Here is a 22,502-nt window from a genome sequence, read left to right on the forward strand (position 1 = left end):
AATATTTTATTGCACAGCTCCGGGGGTCTTCTTCCGTCTTCGGGGGTCTTCTCGCTGGTCTATCTCTTTTACTAGCGGAGGAGCCCGACTTTCTTCTTAGTCGCCGCCCTCTTCTTCCGACTTCGGGGGTCTTGTCCCCCTCTTCGGTTCTTCTTGCCGGCCCCCGCGCCTTCTTCTAGCTCTTTTACAAGCGGTGGCCCGGTCTTCTATCACCGCTGTCTTCGTCGCCACCTTCTGTTCTTCTCTACTTGAAAAAAAGGAGAGGAAATCTGCGCTACAGTGTGTACTTAACGAAAAAATGTGTGATGCAGCAGTTCTTATATATACCCAAAGTGTAATATACATATAGAGACAAAGAAAAAAAGGAAGAGAACTGCGCAATCCCCAATATTTCTATTAGGATTTAAACCAAACTACCTTAAACAGGTGTATCTTGTGATCTATAACTCTAACACACCAAACTTATGGCTAAATAAACCAAAAACATTACTTATAATTATATACAGTGAATATATATATGTTCCCTCATAGGCTATGAACCAAAAAGGAAAAAGACATGTGTAATTCAAAAAAAGGCATATGAAGTAAACTCAAACGGTTCTCAAACTATATGTGATAACATAAAGTCCATAAACAGTCCAACTGGAGAGCCACCCTGTGTAGAAAGGATCTATTCAATCGTAAAGCTTATCGATCAGCGTGAAGCAAAACCAGGTGCACCTCAACCAGACAAGTAATAATAGCCCCTTACCAGATGTCCCGGTAGGGAGCGCGTATTCACAAAATGGGTCTGCAGATGGATCAAACTTGAGCCCTCCAAATGGAACACTCCCGTAAGGCAGGTTTAGGAGATACACCAGTCATAAACCGTCAAGCATGGGAAGACGCTGTTTGAAGCGGGACTCAGATGTATGGCATTGTAGAGTCAAGGAGGGTTCACCATAGGGAGGAAAAAAAGCGCTCCAAATAGTGTAAAATCATTTATTAAAACGAATATAAAAAACAAGAGATGCACTTACAAACATGAAAGAACATCGGGCATATCATCAAACTGGGCAAGCGTCGGCCGATCGCGAACACCAATCGATATCCCTTCTAGTACCGGTTCACACGAGGCAAGTAAGCGTGTCACGCCACCCAACGCGTTTCGTGAAAAATTCACGTCGTCTGGGGTATGGGTGACACGCCATATTGCCTCCATTAAATAGTGAATGTTGGAACAAGCCACCTCCTCCACTGTTTGAAAGCCTCTTTCACTTCCGGGGTCAAAGGGCCAAGCCTCACTCCCATATCCAATAGAATGCGAGGTCAAAGGGCCAAGACAGCGGAAGTGATGCTCCCATGTCCAATGACGTGCAAGATCAGGGGGTCAGGGCGGCGGAAGTGATCCATGCAATCACCCGCCCATCTCTATTTCCGTCTAAAAAGGCGCTCAATACGACGGCGTGACAACACGCCGTACGTAACGAGCGGATGACGTCACGTCGTGGATCACGAGCGGATGACACCACGGCGTGCGTGGCGAGCGGATGGGCGGCGCACAACACCCACTACAAGGAAGTGTGTGCGCTCCATCTGATACCATGTCTCACTTTCAATGTAATGGGCGCGACGAACGGATGACATCGCGTCGTACGTAGCAGACGGATGAACGGCGCACATCACCCCTTACATGGAAGTGTGTGCGCTCCATCCGGTGCCACGTCTCACTTTCAATAAAGCGTGGTAATAACTACGGGCCTCCATAGCCAATAGATCTTCCTACTTATCCCAAAGGAGGAAGACATATATAGGAGGAAGATGTATAAACCTCAAACAAAACTAAATTGAGACGGGAGGAGGGGACTGGTCCAAACACAAAAATTAAAAATTATTAACTGACAATTAATAGTCAAAATAGATAAAACATACAAGGCACTTTATAATGCATATCTAACTAATTATGTGGTTAAACACTTCGTAATGATAGAATGGCGGTATTGGATCAGCTACAAAGTTCACCCACAGCAAAAAGTGGAAGGGACATACACAACTGTATTATATGGGACTCAATGTATTATGAAATATAAAGTATTTCCCTCTTAGAATAGAAAAATGGGAGCTTGCAAGAACAACCATCAGACGCTAAAGTAAGGTAAGGAAATCCACAGATATCCAGATCCCACAATGTCTAATGGAAAAGTCATATCTGTTTAGCGTCTATACCTAGAACACTGACATAAACAACACGCTAAGCATTATTAATGAATGCATTAACGTCTGTATCTGTATTCATACCATAAGGGGTGTAAGTTTTTAGTCTATGGATCCAAGACATCTCCAACCGTGAGATCTCTCTGACCAGAGCTCCCCCCCTCCAGTGGGGTTTGTACTTATCAATCCCCATGTACAAGGTGTTGGACGGATCCCTTCCATGTTTCTCGTCATAGTGTCTAGAAAGGGGATGTTTGTCAAAACCCCGTTTAATGTTGGCAATATGCTCATTCAATCTGACCTTGAGGGCTCTCTTAGTTCTCCCCACGTACTGAAGCCCACAAGGACATTGAATGAGATAAACCACTGCTTCTGACGAGCATGTAATGAACGGCTCTACTGTGTACTTTCTATGGGTACTGGTGGAGACGAACTCAAGGATTTTAGAATTTTTGTTCTTATTATAGGAACATACCTGACAATTCCTACATCTATAATACCCTTTAAGGTTCTGAAAGAAGCATCTGTCTTTAACAGGGGGATTCTGTACGCTAGGGGCAATCATATTACCTAGTGAAGAGACTCCTTTAAAGATCACTCTGGGGACTTCCGGTAGGATAGTTCCAAGAGTTTGGTCACTGGTCAAAATATGCCAGTGTCTGCGGATAAGCTGTTTAACCTTCTGGTGTTGCATCGAGAAGGTAGTGACGAAGGGTAATAGGGACTGATTCGCATCAACCTCACGCTCCCTGTCCGCCAGCAAAGCAGATCTGTCTCTCTCCCGTGCTTTTGTATATGCTTCGGTCAGCAGGTCCGCTGCGTAGCCCTTCTCCGCAAACCGCTGGGATAGAAGCTTAGCTTGCTCATCAAACTTGTTGGTATCAGAACAGTTTCTCCTGATACGTAGGTACTGTCCCAAAGGGACCGACCTTAACCAGGAGTCCAAGTGACAGCTGCCCATAGGAATATAAGAATTCCTATCTGTAGACTTAAAGAAGGTGGAGGTGACAAAACTCTCACTGTTAACCTTGATGTTTAAATCTAGAAAGTTGACACCTTCCTGGCTGGCTTCATAGCTGAATTTGATGCCTCTCGTGTTGTTATTTAGCCCTTCCATAAAGGCATGGAGTTCGTGTTCGTCACCGTCCCAAAGGAGGAGGACGTCATCGATATACCGTGCCCACAGCACTATCTCCGGTCGTCTGGGAGAATCTATGACATCCTCCTCCCATTTGGCCATAAATAAGTTAGCCAAACTGGGGGCATATTTGGCCCCCATGGCAACCCCTTTATCTTGACGATAAAACTGGTTGTCGAACCAGAAGTAATTGTGCTTGGCTGCAAAATCTAAAAGGGCCAAAATAAAATCAATCTGGATCTGTGTTAAACCAGAGTCTCGCTCCAGATAAACCCTGGCGGCTTCAAGTCCCAGTTCATGGGGAATAATGGTGTAAAGGGATGTGACATCGGCTGTCACAAGCCATAAACCTGGGGTTGGTTTGTAGGTGTTTAACATGTTCAGGATTTGCTTGGTATCCCTCACGTATGATGGGATTTTCTTCACAAGCGGCTGAAGAAAAAAATCTATATACCTGCCCACCCTGGACGTCACTGAATCTATGCCACTGACAATAGGTCGACCAGGGGGGCAGGTAGTACTCTTATGTAGCTTCGGGAGATAATAGATAACTGGGGTTCTGGGGGCCATAGGTACAAGGAAAGATTTTTCCCTGTCCGTAAGGATCCCTCTACGGAAACCCACATCTACAATCCCTGTTAATTCCTTTTTGTATTTCGTCACTGGATCCCTGCTAAGCAGGGAGTAAGTCTCCCTGTCATCAGTGATGCGATGCAACTCTTTAAGGTAGTCGCACCTGTCCAGGATAGCAATGCCACCCCCTTTATCTGCAGGTCTGATGACGAGGGACTTATTGTTGCAGAGGGAATCCAAACCCTTCTGCAGGTCACCACGAAGTTTACATTTTTTTATTTTCATCCCATCCAAATCCTTCAGTACTAGATCCCTAAAGACTTTGATACTAGGGGCCAGTGTCCCTGGGGGATTGAAAAGGGATGCATTGGCAAGGCCGGAATGTTGAAAGACCGGACTCGGCCTATTATTCTCCTGAATGGGGTTACCCAACATATACCGCTTGATATTTAATCTGCGTACAAATTTGTGTATGTCCATGTAGGTCTGAAATTTGCTCAGACATCTTGGTGGAGCAAATTTCAGACCCTTATCCAAAAGCCGTTTTTCGGAGTCAGAAAGTGCCTGGGTGCTAAGGTTAAAAATACCCTCCCCTAGTGCCTTTTTCGTTTTAGCTGCTTGTATCCGCCTCCCCCCTCTGACTCCCCTCTTGGTTCTATAGGCCTTTTTAGGCCTCTGTGGTCCCTGGGAAAATCCCACCCGTGGTTATTGATGGAGTCATGACTAAGTTGGGAGGGCCTAAACACAGCACTTTGATCTACCCCCCGGGATCTAATCGGGTATGGTGCTTGCTGGAGATTATCCTCTCTCTGGCTCCCCATGTATGGGGCTTCAAAGTCTGCCAGTGGGAAGAAACGGTTTTGAGTTGAAGCCTCCCAAGGTTGATTTCTCCTATTGGAGTAAACCGACCTCTCTTGGTCAAACCCTTGAATAGAGTCCCATACTGGGTAACCGCCAGGTCCTTGAGTTAGGGTAGATCTCTGATGGCCACCCTGATAAGGGCCCTTATTGTTCTTTTTCTTGTTTTTATTATTGTATCTCCCATTTACGGGTCCCCTCCCCGGGGAAGCCCACTGGGGTCTTGGAGATGCCAGAGACAAAGAGGTATTACCTCGTGTCTGCCATGGACCTGTGCCCAGATGGGCCTGATTGCTCGGTGTGACTCTAACACCCTGTACCCATTCTGTGGGATAGTGTACTATGTTGTCCCTTGGGACTGCCTCAGGAGGACCCCTCTGAGTATTGTTAGGAGCATTGGGAGGAAGAGTATCCATCTGTTCCCTCTCCATGGCTAATTTCTTCTGCCAAAGAAAGATAACCCCAGATTGATAGTCCTCCTTGTCCCTGATGAATTTCTTTTTCTTTTTGAGCTTTTGCTCTTTCTCCTCTTTCTCAAGAGCTTTGAGGAGGTTCTTAGAACACTCCTTATACTCTTCAGTGGTGCTCAGAGGGACTAGTGATTCCTTGATTAGTTTAATTTCTTCATCAAGGCGGGCTAATTTCTCGCTCTTTTTTTGAGCTAGAAAACGTAAAAGACACAGCCCAGAATCATTAAAAAACTTTTGCCACCCTTCCATGTCGGACTCATCCCTGTGTGGGCTCAGCTCCCACCTGAGACTCCTGGGGACCATGCCCTCTCTGAGATATGTCTCAAAGAAAGCGATGTCCCACTGGGCATGTAATTCAGAGGTAGTGAGATTTTTTAGTCTGGTGAATACACCTTTAATATCTGAACCAGCAGATATGGGTGTAGAATCAAACACCCCAGCCGTGTCTATCACCCTCTTATTTCTAAATTCAAAGATATGCATAGTGTAGGACTTAACCTATCTCCTGAAGCCGCAAGATTATTAATTGGAAAAAGACTAAGAAAAAAAGGAGAGGAAATCTGCGCTACAGTGTGTACTTAACGAAAAAATGTGTGATGCAGCAGTTCTTATATATACCCAAAGTGTAATATACATATAGAGACAAAGAAAAAAAGGAAGAGAACTGCGCAATCCCCAATATTTCTATTAGGATTTAAACCAAACTACCTTAAACAGGTGTATCTTGTGATCTATAACTCTAACACACCAAACTTATGGCTAAATAAACCAAAAACATTACTTATAATTATATACAGTGAATATATATATGTTCCCTCATAGGCTATGAACCAAAAAGGAAAAAGACATGTGTAATTCAAAAAAAGGCATATGAAGTAAACTCAAACGGTTCTCAAACTATATGTGATAACATAAAGTCCATAAACAGTCCAACTGGAGAGCCACCCTGTGTAGAAAGGATCTATTCAATCGTAAAGCTTATCGATCAGCGTGAAGCAAAACCAGGTGCACCTCAACCAGACAAGTAATAATAGCCCCTTACCAGATGTCCCGGTAGGGAGCGCGTATTCACAAAATGGGTCTGCAGATGGATCAAACTTGAGCCCTCCAAATGGAACACTCCCGTAAGGCAGGTTTAGGAGATACACCAGTCATAAACCGTCAAGCATGGGAAGACGCTGTTTGAAGCGGGACTCAGATGTATGGCATTGTAGAGTCAAGGAGGGTTCACCATAGGGAGGAAAAAAAGCGCTCCAAATAGTGTAAAATCATTTATTAAAACGAATATAAAAAACAAGAGATGCACTTACAAACATGAAAGAACATCGGGCATATCATCAAACTGGGCAAGCGTCGGCCGATCGCGAACACCAATCGATATCCCTTCTAGTACCGGTTCACACGAGGCAAGTAAGCGTGTCACGCCACCCAACGCGTTTCGTGAAAAATTCACGTCGTCTGGGGTATGGGTGACACGCCATATTGCCTCCATTAAATAGTGAATGTTGGAACAAGCCACCTCCTCCACTGTTTGAAAGCCTCTTTCACTTCCGGGGTCAAAGGGCCAAGCCTCACTCCCATATCCAATAGAATGCGAGGTCAAAGGGCCAAGACAGCGGAAGTGATGCTCCCATGTCCAATGACGTGCAAGATCAGGGGGTCAGGGCGGCGGAAGTGATCCATGCAATCACCCGCCCATCTCTATTTCCGTCTAAAAAGGCGCTCAATATGACGGCGTGACAACACGCCGTACGTAACGAGCGGATGACGTCACGTCGTGGATCACGAGCGGATGACACCACGGCGTGCGTGGCGAGCGGATGGGCGGCGCACAACACCCACTACAAGGAAGTGTGTGCGCTCCATCTGATACCATGTCTCACTTTCAATGTAATGGGCGCGACGAACGGATGACATCGCGTCGTACGTAGCAGACGGATGAACGGCGCACATCACCCCTTACATGGAAGTGTGTGCGCTCCATCCGGTGCCACGTCTCACTTTCAATAAAGCGTGGTAATAACTACGGGCCTCCATAGCCAATAGATCTTCCTACTTATCCCAAAGGAGGAAGACATATAGGAGGAAGATGTATAAACCTCAAACAAAACTAAATTGAGACGGGAGGATGGGACTGGTCCAAACACAAAAATTAAAAATTATTAACTGACAATTAATAGTCAAAATAGATAAAACATACAAGGCACTTTATAATGCATATCTAACTAATTATGTGGTTAAACACTTCGTAATGATAGAATGGCGGTATTGGATCAGCTACAAAGTTCACCCACAGCAAAAAGTGGAAGGGACATACACAACTGTATTATATGGGACTCAATGTATTATGAAATATAAAGTATTTCCCTCTTAGAATAGAAAAATGGGAGCTTGCAAGAACAACCATCAGACGCTAAAGTAAGGTAAGGAAATCCACAGATATCCAGATCCCACAATGTCTAATGGAAAAGTCATATCTGTTTAGCGTCTATACCTAGAACACTGACATAAACAACACGCTAAGCATTATTAATGAATGCATTAACGTCTGTATCTGTATTCATACCATAAGGGGTGTAAGTTTTTAGTCTATGGATCCAAGACATCTCCAACCGTGAGATCTCTCTGACCAGAGCTCCCCCCCTCCAGTGGGGTTTGTACTTATCAATCCCCATGTACAAGGTGTTGGACGGATCCCTTCCATGTTTCTCGTCATAGTGTCTAGAAAGGGGATGTTTGTCAAAACCCCGTTTAATGTTGGCAATATGCTCATTCAATCTGACCTTGAGGGCTCTCTTAGTTCTCCCCACGTACTGAAGCCCACAAGGACATTGAATGAGATAAACCACTGCTTCTGACGAGCATGTAATGAACGGCTCTACTGTGTACTTTCTATGGGTACTGGTGGAGACGAACTCAAGGATTTTAGAATTTTTGTTCTTATTATAGGAACATACCTGACAATTCCTACATCTATAATACCCTTTAAGGTTCTGAAAGAAGCATCTGTCTTTAACAGGGGGATTCTGTACGCTAGGGGCAATCATATTACCTAGTGAAGAGACTCCTTTAAAGATCACTCTGGGGACTTCCGGTAGGATAGTTCCAAGAGTTTGGTCACTGGTCAAAATATGCCAGTGTCTGCGGATAAGCTGTTTAACCTTCTGGTGTTGCATCGAGAAGGTAGTGACGAAGGGTAATAGGGACTGATTCGCATCAACCTCACGCTCCCTGTCCGCCAGCAAAGCAGATCTGTCTCTCTCCCGTGCTTTTGTATATGCTTCGGTCAGCAGGTCCGCTGCGTAGCCCTTCTCCGCAAACCGCTGGGATAGAAGCTTAGCTTGCTCATCAAACTTGTTGGTATCAGAACAGTTTCTCCTGATACGTAGGTACTGTCCCAAAGGGACCGACCTTAACCAGGAGTCCAAGTGACAGCTGCCCATAGGAATATAAGAATTCCTATCTGTAGACTTAAAGAAGGTGGAGGTGACAAAACTCTCACTGTTAACCTTGATGTTTAAATCTAGAAAGTTGACACCTTCCTGGCTGGCTTCATAGCTGAATTTGATGCCTCTCGTGTTGTTATTTAGCCCTTCCATAAAGGCATGGAGTTCGTGTTCGTCACCGTCCCAAAGGAGGAGGACGTCATCGATATACCGTGCCCACAGCACTATCTCCGGTCGTCTGGGAGAATCTATGACATCCTCCTCCCATTTGGCCATAAATAAGTTAGCCAAACTGGGGGCATATTTGGCCCCCATGGCAACCCCTTTATCTTGACGATAAAACTGGTTGTCGAACCAGAAGTAATTGTGCTTGGCTGCAAAATCTAAAAGGGCCAAAATAAAATCAATCTGGATCTGTGTTAAACCAGAGTCTCGCTCCAGATAAACCCTGGCGGCTTCAAGTCCCAGTTCATGGGGAATAATGGTGTAAAGGGATGTGACATCGGCTGTCACAAGCCATAAACCTGGGGTTGGTTTGTAGGTGTTTAACATGTTCAGGATTTGCTTGGTATCCCTCACGTATGATGGGATTTTCTTCACAAGCGGCTGAAGAAAAAAATCTATATACCTGCCCACCCTGGACGTCACTGAATCTATGCCACTGACAATAGGTCGACCAGGGGGGCAGGTAGTACTCTTATGTAGCTTCGGGAGATAATAGATAACTGGGGTTCTGGGGGCCATAGGTACAAGGAAAGATTTTTCCCTGTCCGTAAGGATCCCTCTACGGAAACCCACATCTACAATCCCTGTTAATTCCTTTTTGTATTTCGTCACTGGATCCCTGCTAAGCAGGGAGTAAGTCTCCCTGTCATCAGTGATGCGATGCAACTCTTTAAGGTAGTCGCACCTGTCCAGGATAGCAATGCCACCCCCTTTATCTGCAGGTCTGATGACGAGGGACTTATTGTTGCAGAGGGAATCCAAACCCTTCTGCAGGTCACCACGAAGTTTACATTTTTTTATTTTCATCCCATCCAAATCCTTCAGTACTAGATCCCTAAAGACTTTGATACTAGGGGCCAGTGTCCCTGGGGGATTGAAAAGGGATGCATTGGCAAGGCCGGAATGTTGAAAGACCGGACTCGGCCTATTATTCTCCTGAATGGGGTTACCCAACATATACCGCTTGATATTTAATCTGCGTACAAATTTGTGTATGTCCATGTAGGTCTGAAATTTGCTCAGACATCTTGGTGGAGCAAATTTCAGACCCTTATCCAAAAGCCGTTTTTCGGAGTCAGAAAGTGCCTGGGTGCTAAGGTTAAAAATACCCTCCCCTAGTGCCTTTTTCGTTTTAGCTGCTTGTATCCGCCTCCCCCCTCTGACTCCCCTCTTGGTTCTATAGGCCTTTTTAGGCCTCTGTGGTCCCTGGGAAAATCCCACCCGTGGTTATTGATGGAGTCATGACTAAGTTGGGAGGGCCTAAACACAGCACTTTGATCTACCCCCCGGGATCTAATCGGGTATGGTGCTTGCTGGAGATTATCCTCTCTCTGGCTCCCCATGTATGGGGCTTCAAAGTCTGCCAGTGGGAAGAAACGGTTTTGAGTTGAAGCCTCCCAAGGTTGATTTCTCCTATTGGAGTAAACCGACCTCTCTTGGTCAAACCCTTGAATAGAGTCCCATACTGGGTAACCGCCAGGTCCTTGAGTTAGGGTAGATCTCTGATGGCCACCCTGATAAGGGCCCTTATTGTTCTTTTTCTTGTTTTTATTATTGTATCTCCCATTTACGGGTCCCCTCCCCGGGGAAGCCCACTGGGGTCTTGGAGATGCCAGAGACAAAGAGGTATTACCTCGTGTCTGCCATGGACCTGTGCCCAGATGGGCCTGATTGCTCGGTGTGACTCTAACACCCTGTACCCATTCTGTGGGATAGTGTACTATGTTGTCCCTTGGGACTGCCTCAGGAGGACCCCTCTGAGTATTGTTAGGAGCATTGGGAGGAAGAGTATCCATCTGTTCCCTCTCCATGGCTAATTTCTTCTGCCAAAGAAAGATAACCCCAGATTGATAGTCCTCCTTGTCCCTGATGAATTTCTTTTTCTTTTTGAGCTTTTGCTCTTTCTCCTCTTTCTCAAGAGCTTTGAGGAGGTTCTTAGAACACTCCTTATACTCTTCAGTGGTGCTCAGAGGGACTAGTGATTCCTTGATTAGTTTAATTTCTTCATCAAGGCGGGCTAATTTCTCGCTCTTTTTTTGAGCTAGAAAACGTAAAAGACACAGCCCAGAATCATTAAAAAACTTTTGCCACCCTTCCATGTCGGACTCATCCCTGTGTGGGCTCAGCTCCCACCTGAGACTCCTGGGGACCATGCCCTCTCTGAGATATGTCTCAAAGAAAGCGATGTCCCACTGGGCATGTAATTCAGAGGTAGTGAGATTTTTTAGTCTGGTGAATACACCTTTAATATCTGAACCAGCAGATATGGGTGTAGAATCAAACACCCCAGCCGTGTCTATCACCCTCTTATTTCTAAATTCAAAGATATGCATAGTGTAGGACTTAACCTATCTCCTGAAGCCGCAAGATTATTAATTGGAAAAAGACTAAGAAAAAAAGGAGAGGAAATCTGCGCTACAGTGTGTACTTAACGAAAAAATGTGTGATGCAGCAGTTCTTATATATACCCAAAGTGTAATATACATATAGAGACAAAGAAAAAAAGGAAGAGAACTGCGCAATCCCCAATATTTCTATTAGGATTTAAACCAAACTACCTTAAACAGGTGTATCTTGTGATCTATAACTCTAACACACCAAACTTATGGCTAAATAAACCAAAAACATTACTTATAATTATATACAGTGAATATATATATGTTCCCTCATAGGCTATGAACCAAAAAGGAAAAAGACATGTGTAATTCAAAAAAAGGCATATGAAGTAAACTCAAACGGTTCTCAAACTATATGTGATAACATAAAGTCCATAAACAGTCCAACTGGAGAGCCACCCTGTGTGGAAAGGATCTATTCAATCGTAAAGCTTATCGATCAGCGTGAAGCAAAACCAGGTGCACCTCAACCAGACAAGTAATAATAGCCCCTTACCAGATGTCCCGGTAGGGAGCGCGTATTCACAAAATGGGTCTGCAGATGGATCAAACTTGAGCCCTCCAAATGGAACACTCCCGTAAGGCAGGTTTAGGAGATACACCAGTCATAAACCGTCAAGCATGGGAAGACGCTGTTTGAAGCGGGACTCAGATGTATGGCATTGTAGAGTCAAGGAGGGTTCACCATAGGGAGGAAAAAAAGCGCTCCAAATAGTGTAAAATCATTTATTAAAACGAATATAAAAAACAAGAGATGCACTTACAAACATGAAAGAACATCGGGCATATCATCAACCAGAAGGTTAAACAGCTTATCCGCAGACACTGGCATATTTTGACCAGTGACCAAACTCTTGGAACTATCCTACCGGAAGTCCCCAGAGTGATCTTTAAAGGAGTCTCTTCACTAGGTAATATGATTGCCCCTAGCGTACAGAATCCCCCTGTTAAAGACAGATGCTTCTTTCAGAACCTTAAAGGGTATTATAGATGTAGGAATTGTCAGGTATGTTCCTATAATAAGAACAAAAATTCTAAAATCCTTGAGTTCGTCTCCACCAGTACCCATAGAAAGTACACAGTAGAGCCGTTCATTACATGCTCGTCAGAAGCAGTGGTTTATCTCATTCAATGTCCTTGTGGGCTTCAGTACGTGGGGAGAACTAAGAGCGCCCTCAAGGTCAGATTGAATGAGCATATTGCCAACATTAAACGGGGTTTTGACAAACATCCCCTTTCTAGACACTATGACGAGAAACATGGAAGGGATCCGTCCAACACCTTGTACATGGGGATTGATAAGTACAAACCCCACTGGAGGGGGGGAGCTCTGGTCAGAGAGATCTCACGGTTGGAGATGTCTTGGATCCATAGACTAAAAACTTACACCCCTTATGGTATGAATACAGATACAGACGTTAATGCATTCATTAATAATGCTTAGCGTGTTGTTTATGTCAGTGTTCTAGGTATAGACGCTAAACAGATATGACTTTTCCATTAGACATTGTGGGATCTGGATATCTGTGGATTTCCTTACCTTACTTTAGCGTCTGATGGTTGTTCTTGCAAGCTCCCATTTTTCTATTCTAAGAGGGAAATACTTTATATTTCATAATACATTGAGTCCCATATAATACAGTTGTGTATGTCCCTTCCACTTTTTGCTGTGGGTGAACTTTGTAGCTGATCCAATACCGCCATTCTATCATTACGAAGTGTTTAACCACATAATTAGTTAGATATGCATTATAAAGTGCCTTGTATGTTTTATCTATTTTGACTATTAATTGTCAGTTAATAATTTTTAATTTTTGTGTTTGGACCAGTCCCCTCCTCCCGTCTCAATTTAGTTTTGTTTGAGGTTTATACATCTTCCTCCTATATATGTCTTCCTCCTTTGGGATAAGTAGGAAGATCTATTGGCTATGGAGGCCCGTAGTTATTACCACGCTTTATTGAAAGTGAGACGTGGCACCGGATGGAGCGCACACACTTCCATGTAAGGGGTGATGTGCGCCGTTCATCCGTCTGCTACGTACGACGCGATGTCATCCGTTCGTCGCGCCCATTACATTGAAAGTGAGACATGGTATCAGATGGAGCGCACACACTTCCTTGTAGTGGGTGTTGTGCGCCGCCCATCCGCTCGCCACGCACGCCGTGGTGTCATCCGCTCGTGATCCACGACGTGACGTCATCCGCTCGTTACGTACGGCGTGTTGTCACGCCGTCATATTGAGCGCCTTTTTAGACGGAAATAGAGATGGGCGGGTGATTGCATGGATCACTTCCGCCGCCCTGACCCCCTGATCTTGCACGTCATTGGACATGGGAGCATCACTTCCGCTGTCTTGGCCCTTTGACCTCGCATTCTATTGGATATGGGAGTGAGGCTTGGCCCTTTGACCCCGGAAGTGAAAGAGGCTTTCAAACAGTGGAGGAGGTGGCTTGTTCCAACATTCACTATTTAATGGAGGCAATATGGCGTGTCACCCATACCCCAGACGACGTGAATTTTTCACGAAACGCGTTGGGTGGCGTGACACGCTTACTTGCCTCGTGTGAACCGGTACTAGAAGGGATATCGATTGGTGTTCGCGATCGGCCGACGCTTGCCCAGTTTGATGATATGCCCGATGTTCTTTCATGTTTGTAAGTGCATCTCTTGTTTTTTATATTCGTTTTAATAAATGATTTTACACTATTTGGAGCGCTTTTTTTCCTCCCTATGGTGAACCCTCCTTGACTCTACAATGCCATACATCTGAGTCCCGCTTCAAACAGCGTCTTCCCATGCTTGACGGTTTATGACTGGTGTATCTCCTAAACCTGCCTTACGGGAGTGTTCCATTTGGAGGGCTCAAGTTTGATCCATCTGCAGACCCATTTTGTGAATACGCGCTCCCTACCGGGACATCTGGTAAGGGGCTATTATTACTTGTCTGGTTGAGGTGCACCTGGTTTTGCTTCACGCTGATCGATAAGCTTTACGATTGAATAGATCCTTTCTACACAGGGTGGCTCTCCAGTTGGACTGTTTATGGACTTTATGTTATCACATATAGTTTGAGAACCGTTTGAGTTTACTTCATATGCCTTTTTTTGAATTACACATGTCTTTTTCCTTTTTGGTTCATAGCCTATGAGGGAACATATATATATTCACTGTATATAATTATAAGTAATGTTTTTGGTTTATTTAGCCATAAGTTTGGTGTGTTAGAGTTATAGATCACAAGATACACCTGTTTAAGGTAGTTTGGTTTAAATCCTAATAGAAATATTGGGGATTGCGCAGTTCTCTTCCTTTTTTTCTTTTTTTTTTTTCTTCTTCTCTACTTGAGCTGTTGACTCGTCGCTGTCTCTGGCCACAATGACTGGGACGCGGTGTGCGGTGACTTATATAGGGACATCGCCGGGTGATGTCCCCGCCCATTATGATGTCACAGTCCCAGAGGATCCCAACCAACAGCCAGGATTGTCGGGAAGAGGCCCTTGTCCTCATCAACATGGGGACAAGGTGCTTTGGGGTGGGGGGGCCTGGTACATCACCCCCCATGTTGAGGGCGGCCTGGTACGGCTCAGGAGGGGGGAAGCTTGCTCATTCCCACCCCCTTTCCTGACCGGCCGGGTTGCGTGCTCAGATAAGGGTCTGATATGGACCTAGGGGGGAACCCCACGCCGTTTTTTCGGCGTAGAGCTTCCCCTTTAACTCCATACCAGGTGACGGGGCCAGCGACGCTTCCTTCGCTGGTCCCGGCTACCTGAAGCTGCGCTCAAAATGAACGGACTTTCCTCTGTGTGTGTGGGCAAGTCCGTTCATTTCAAAAGTACGGCAGATAGTGCGGCAGACTATGTCCGCCGGAAAAGTCACGTGTGTGGGCAGGTCCGCTCGTTCGGACAGTCCGGCGGACTTTACGGCGGTTTGTCCGCCAGACTAAGTCCACCGGATAGTCTGATCGTGTGTACGCGCCATAAATGATCCACTGCAGTCTGGGGATTATATGAATTAAGAGGCAACAGCTGTTTTCGTCCTCATCCCCCACCCTCCCCCATTAACCCCCACCAAGGCTGTTGGCTGCAATAGCTGTTGAGGTGCGACTCCCTTGGCGTCCTGGAAGGTATCCAGGTACCTTGGCAACCGCTGCCGTTGCTGTAGCAACAGCAAGACGCTTAAGTGCAGCGCGCGCATGCCAGACACCCCGGATGCGTGCGACATTGACATCACGCGCATGCACAGCAATCATCACGGCCGCGCACGGCACTCCAAATACATCCAACAACGATCACAGGATGCCACCTGCACACATAGGCTTCATCTAGCAGCGCAGAAAGATAATGCGCCGCTCGGAGCTTCACAGAAGGGAACTGTTAGACCCCATACACATGGTCGGACATTCCGGCAACCAAATTTGTCGGATAAATTCCGACGGATTTAGTCCGGAAGTGGTCCGGAAGTGGTGTTGCATACACATGGTCAGACTAAGTTGTCGGAATTTCTGGTTGCCAAGAACGTAGTGACGTAAGCCGCATATGACGGCACTATAAAAGGGAAGTTCAGCACCACGTCCGGCACCCTTTGGGCTCCTTCTGCTGATCTTGTGTTTATTGCGTGTTAGTAGAAGTTTGGTGAGAGACGATTCGTGCTTTTCAGATTTGTGCTTTCGTTCGTTACTGCTCTTCAGTTTGTGCTTGTCGGTGCATATCTGCTTATCAGTGCGTGGAGTCAGTAAGCATTTGTTGCTCATTGTGGACTATATCTTGGTATAGTACTTTGATTTGCATTGCTTATTGTCTGGTAATTTCTGCTTTTCAGGTCGTTCTTTCAGGCATTGTTGTTTATCGGTGCTTTCTGTTGTTCGTTCTGACCAGCCGACCGTTTTAAGCCATCTTTCGTGTACATACTCGTCGTAGAGTTTGTGCTGTGCAGGGGCTTGGTGTTGGGCTTTTAGCTTTGACACAAGCCCGGTCCATGAACAGGGAGAGGAGGAGTTTGTGGACTAAGAATTGGTTGCGCCAGCGTGACCAGTTTTCGCACATGCCTTTGCTTCGTGAGATCCGGGAGAATAATCCTGATGATTTCAGGAATTAACTCCGGATGACGGACCCCGTTTTCTCACCGTCTGCTGGCTTTGCTGTCCCCTAATATCAGCAGGCAGGAAACCTGCATGCGGCAAGCCATCACTCCGGAGCAGAGGCTCATCACCATGTTGCGCTACTTGGCGACAGGGAGAAGCCTTCAGGACCTAAAGTTCTCCACAGGCATCTCCCCCCAGGCTCTGGGAATCATTATTCCAGAGACCTGTTCTGCCATCATTCAGGTCCTGCAGAAGGACTATATGAAGGTAAGTTTTCTCCTTTAACATCACATTCTATGTATTTAATGATTGCTAATGTTTTGTATTTCTTTTCTCATTCCCTAATTACCATGATTGCAATATGCTCTAATTGATATGCTGTGCCCCTTTGTCCTCATGCATGCTGGAAGCTTTTCAAGTTCCTTTTTTGTCCTTCCTGCATATTTGCCTTCACTTAACTTAACCACTTTCAGACCGGACCATTTTGCTGGTAAATGACCAGAGGTCTTTTTACACTTTGGCACTGCGCTGCTTTAACTGGTAATTGCGCGGTCATGCAATGTTGTACCCAAACAAAATTTGCGTCCTTTTCTTCCCACAAATAGAGCTTTCTTTTGATGGTATTTGATTGCCTCTGCGATTTTTATTTTTTGCGATATAAACGTAAAAAGACCGCAAATTTTGAAAAAAAATGATATTTTCTACTTTTTGTTATTAGAAAAATCCAATAAACTCAATTTTAGTCATACATTTAGGCCAAAATGTATTCAGCCACATGTCTTTGGTAAAAAAAAAGTCAATAATTTTATATTTATTGGTTTGCGCAAAAGTTGTCACATCTACTAACTAAGGTACGTTTTCTGGAATTTACGCAGCTTTTAGTTTACGACTGCCTATCTCATTTCTTGAGGTGCTAAAATGGCAGGGCAGTACAAAACCCCCCCAAATGACCCCATTTTGGAAAGTAGACCCCCTAAGGAAATTGATAAGAGGCATGTTGAGCCCATTGAATATTTTATTTTTTTGCCTCAAGCGATTGAATAATGACAAAAAAAAATTTTTTTTTTTTTTTTACACAAAGTTGTCACTAAATGATATATTGCTCACACATGCTATGGGCGTATGTGAAATGACACCCCAAAATAAATTCTGCTGCTTCTCCTGAGTATGGGGATACCACATATGTGGGACTTTTTGGGAGCCTAGCCGCGTACGGGGCCCCGAAAACCAAGCACCGCCTTCAGGCTTTCTAAGGGCGTAAATTTTTGAGTTCACTTCTCACTACCTATTACAGTTTTGAAGGCCATAAAATGCCAAGATGGCACAAAACCCCCACAAATGACCCCATTTTAGAAAGTAGACACCCCAAGCTATTTGCTGAGAGGCATGTTGAGTTCATGGAATATTTTATATTTTGCCACAAGTTGCGGGAAAATTACAAACTTTTTTTTTTTTTTTTTTTTTTTAACAAAGTTGTCACTAAATGATATATTGCTCATGCATGCCATGGGCATATGTGAAATGACACCCCAAAATAAATTCTGCTGCTTCTCCTGAGTACGGGGATACCACATATGTGGGACTTTTTGGGAGCCTAGCCGCGTACGGGGCCCCGAAAACCAAGCACCGCCTTCAGGCTTTCTAAGGGCGTAAATTTTTGAGTTCACTTCTCACTACCTATTACAGTTTTGAAGGCCATAAAATGCCAAGATGGCACAAAACCCCCACAAATGACCCCATTTTAGAAAGTAGACACCCCAAGCTATTTGCTGAGAGGCATGTTGAGTCCATGGAATATTTTATATTTTGCCACAAGTTGCGGGAAAATTACAAACTTTTTTTTTTTTTTTTCACAAAGTTGTCACTAAATGATATATTGCTCACCATGCCATGGGCATATGTGAAATGACACCCCAAAATAAATTCTGCTGCTTCTCCTGAGTACGGGGATACCACATATGTGGGACTTTTTGGGAGCCTAGCCGCGTACGGGGCCCCGAAAACCAAGCACCGCCTTCAGGCTTTCTAAGGGCGTTACAGTTTTGAAGGCCATAAAATGCCAAGATGGCACAAACCCCCCCCAAATGACCCCATTTTGGAAAGTAGACACCCCTAAATTTAGGGGTACACTAGTGAGACTAGGTAATAAATGGCGGGTGCCCTGAAACTATAAAAAATAACTAACCAACCAGCGTCACCTGTAACAGTTATATGGTGATCACTGGTGAAAGGGTTAACTAGGGGGCAATTAGGGGGCTTTATGCGGTAGTATATGGGGGTCCCTGGCGCTATAAAAAGCTGCAGCGAACCTAAATACCTACCTGCCTAACTAGCGTCACCTGTGACACTAATACAGCGATCAGAAAAACGATCGCTTATTAGGCTGGGTTCACACTGGAGCGATGCGGGAACGCCACGAATGCGCGGCGGGTTCCCGCATCGCATGCCTCCCGGCGGCAGTTCACACTGCCCTATGCGAACTGCTGGGAGTGTCAGTGAAATGTTACTGACACCCCCAGATCAGTTCGCATATCGCAGTGCGATCTGCAAACTCGGATCGCATGGTGTGAACACCCATGCGATCCGATTCTGCTGCGGGCCAAAAAAAGGGTCCCGTGCGAATTTGCGGCGGGTGCGGCGGGTGCGGCGAATGGCTGAACTCGAATCGCACAGAGATCGGATGTGATTTGCACTGCAGTGCGGTGCGAATCACATCCGTTCTCATAAACCGCTGCAATGTGAACCCAGCCTTAGTGACACTGGCGACGGGGGGTGATCACGGGGTTAAACCTTTATTGGGGGGGTTAGGGGGGTACCTTAGAACTAAAGGGGGCTAACCCTAACTGCCCTAACAGTTATTAGTCACAAATGACACCCGCCGGGTGATCAGGGGGTTAAACCTTTATTAGGTAATAAATGGCGGGTGCCCTGAAACTATAAAAAAATAACTAACCAACCAGCGTCACCTGTAACAGTTATATGGTGATCACTGGTGAAAGGGTTAACTAGGGGGCAATCAGGGGGCTTTATGCGGTAGTATATGGGGGTCCCTGGCGCTATAAAAAGCTGCGGCGAACCTAAATACCTACCTGCCTAACTAGCGTCACCTGTGACACTAATACGGCGATCAGAAAAATGATCGCTTATTAGGCTGGGTTCACACTGGAGCGATGCGGAAACGCCGCGAATCCGCGGCGGGTTCCCGCATCGCATGCCTCCCGGCGGCAGTTCACACTGCCCTATGCGAACTGCTGGGAGTGTCAGTGAAATGTTACTGACACCCCCAGATCAGTTCGCATATCGCAGTGCGATCTGCAAACTCGGATCGCATGGTGTGAACACCCATGCGATCCGATTCTGCTGCGGGCCAAAAAAAGGGTCCCGTGCGAATTTGCGGCGGGTGCGGCGGGTGCGGCGGGTGCGGCGAATGGCTGAACTCGAATCGCACAGAGATCGGATGTGATTTGCACTGCAGTGCGGTGCGAATCACATTCGTTCTCATAAACCGCTGCAATGTGAACCCAGCCTTAGTGACACTGGCGACGGGGGGTGATCACGGGGTTAAACCTTTATTGGGGGGGTTAGGGGGGTACATTAGAACTAAAGGGGGCTAACTCTAACTGCCCTAACAGTTATTACAGTCACAAATGACACCAATGCAAAAAAAAAAATGACATTGGTGTCACTGTGACTGGGGGGCAGGGGTAATTGGGGGGGTGATCGGGGGGTAAAGGGGGGGTGTGAGTGTGCCTGGCATGTTCTACTGTGTGTGTAGAGTGTTGGTGCAACTTACTGATCCGCTCTCCTCCGTGTCGGAACGAAAAATACCGACACGGAGGAGAGAATACATCACTTCCTCTCCTGTGTTTACATTACAGGAGAGGAAGTGATGTCACCGGGGATTTCTATTCGTCGGGAGCGATCGCGAGGGGGTGGCCATGAATGAATGGCCGTCCCCTCGTCCGGGATCGCTCCCGAACGAATACCGACCGCCGCAGGCACCGGGCGGGGGCCCGATCGGGCCCCCGACCCGCGGGAGGCAAGGGACGTACATGTATGTCCTTATGCCTGCCCGTGCCATTGTACCGACGTACATCGGCGTGCGGCGGTCGGCAACTGGTTAACCTTTCTGGGCCCATAAACCTATAGTCTAGTCACTTAGCGAAGTATTTTGTCAGCTCCATAGTATTGCTTTCCCCTAAAATGTGTACAAATGTTATGTGTGTGCTTAAATTCATGCAGAGTGCCAGATTTTTTTTTTTTGGTTGGGCCAAACTCATTAGGAACCCCCTCCCCCCAACTGCTAGGTCAGCTGATAGCAATCCTCTATCTGCTGACTTTGCCAAACCCAATACACACTATACCTACCTTTTTCCTGGTCAGATTTATGGACAAATTCACCAAAGCATGTAGTGCAAGGGCCTGCCTCAATACTTTCAAATGCTACATTTCAAGTATTTTTTTCACCTATTATTATCTTGATAGGTAATAGCAGAATGTCCAAATGTGCTTCCATTTGTTCCTTTTTTTTGGTATTATGACACTTCTTACCTGTCTGGTGGGCTGCCAATAGTGTAAATAAGGAGGTATCACACATTATTTCTGCATTCAGCTCTCAATGAAGTGGAGAGGGTTACCTGTCCAAAACATCCCCCCCCCCTCATTTTTTGCAAGGGCCCATCAGGTGGGGGGGATAGGGGGGTGATGACTCTGATAAGGGGACCTTATACTTTAGGCTTTAAATACTAATTTCCCAAAACGTTATACTGATATTGTCCAAAAATGTTTGTGTCTAATCTACTTGCATTGTTGATGTGCAAAATGACAATTTTTTTTTCTTGTTTCACTTCACAGTTTCCTTCAACGCCACAGGAATGGCAGACTGTGGCCTCCCACTTTGCCAGCCGTTAGGACTTTCCCAAATGTGGAGGTGCAATTGATGGGAAACATGTCCGCATCATCCCACCCCCCAACTCGGGGTCGTACTATTATAATTACAAGGGGTTTAATAGTATCGTGATGTTGGCGGTGGTGTCAGCAACCTATGACTTCCTTTATGTGGACGTGGGCAAAATGGCCGGATGTCTGATGGTGGAGTGTCCGCACGGACGGAATTCTACTGGCGTCTCCAGAGTGGCAGTCTGGGTTTGCCACTCCCAGAGGAGAATGTAGAAGAACTCCCGTTCGTTTTCGTTTTCGTCGCGGATGAGGTGTTTGCTCTGGCAAACCACCTGATGCGGCCTTTCCCGATGAGGACCCTCACCCCGGATCAGAGGATTTTTTAATTTCCGGGTGGCCAGAGCCAGAAGAGTCATGGAGAACACTTTTGGAATACTGGCCAGCCGGTTCTGCCTATTTTTGACGCCAATCCACCTGGCGGAATATAAACTAAATCACACTAAAACATTCAGCTAACTATGTAGTCTCAGTTGGCCCAGATGCAGACTTGCCTGAAAATGACAACCTCACGGCCCTTGAAGCTGCTCGTCCTGGCTTGCCCCCCAAAGCGCCCGCAAGGTCAGAAACCAATACATGGAGTACTTTGTGGGTAGGGGGGTCATTGATATACCAGACAATGTCTGAGAGGCATTTTTTTAATACATTTTTCTTTGAAACTCCAATAATTGATTTAATTTACTGCTTGGCTTTGTTTTAGGTGTCTCTTACGTATTTTTGCTGTTTTTTTTGTGCCTTTTTTTAACAACAGTGCAAACCCAAGTTCTGAGCAAGATGAGGTGACAGTCTCTTCTTCAGATAATATTATTATGTTGTGGGGCTGCTACACACACACACCTTGTTTTTGTTGATAATGTATGTAGTGCATTACTGACAAAAACATTGCTCACTTTCAGCACCTTGGCAGAAATATGTGGGGCCATGAAAATGGCGTGATTGGGGACATTTAAACATCACTGTGGGTGTTATTTACCAAAGGCACATCCACTATGCACTACAAGTGCACTGCAAAAGTGCCCCTGAAACTGCACTTGGAGTGCAAAGTGGATTTGCCTTTAGTAAATACCACCCATTGACATAGAAAACAACAACTTTACTCCAAATACTGCTTTTGCGCATTGAAAAAGGAAGCCACACATTGTTGTTAATTTCACTTTTTACTCAAA

This window comes from Lithobates pipiens, unplaced genomic scaffold (assembly GCF_037356315.1).
Source record: "Lithobates pipiens isolate NorthernLeopardFrog02 unplaced genomic scaffold, aLitPip1_a1.2 Scaffold_22, whole genome shotgun sequence".
Lineage (NCBI taxonomy): Eukaryota > Metazoa > Chordata > Amphibia > Anura > Ranidae > Lithobates > Lithobates pipiens.